This window comes from Morone saxatilis, unplaced genomic scaffold, assembly GCF_004916995.1.
Source record: "Morone saxatilis isolate NCDOM2014 unplaced genomic scaffold, NCSU_SB_2.0 Contig0, whole genome shotgun sequence".
NCBI lineage: Eukaryota > Metazoa > Chordata > Actinopteri > Moronidae > Morone > Morone saxatilis.
Window position 1 is genome coordinate 3,664,690 of NW_023339650.1, and position 220 is coordinate 3,664,909.

At 35.5% G+C, this 220-nt stretch overlaps 1 protein-coding gene across 1 annotated transcript in view; it reads left to right on the forward strand.

The window, feature by feature from the left end:
- pde1ca (phosphodiesterase 1C, calmodulin-dependent a) overlaps nucleotides 1–220 on the forward strand; it is a 22,963-nt gene that overhangs the window by 21,064 nt on the left and 1,679 nt on the right. The window lies entirely within an intron of this gene.

Here is a 220-nt window from a genome sequence, read left to right on the forward strand (position 1 = left end):
GTACTTTACTTGAGTATTTAAATTCTACTGTACTCCACTACATTTCAGGGACAGATATAGTTACTATGCAGATTTCACAAGAACTTTTGCTATTGCTAGTTTTCACAAATACAAAGCTTTTCACCATGCAAAGTTGCCGTTTCAACAAACGATATACACCGGTATCAGTGAGAAATAAACTTAAAGCTGCCGTAGGTAACAGTACATGAGACAGATAATC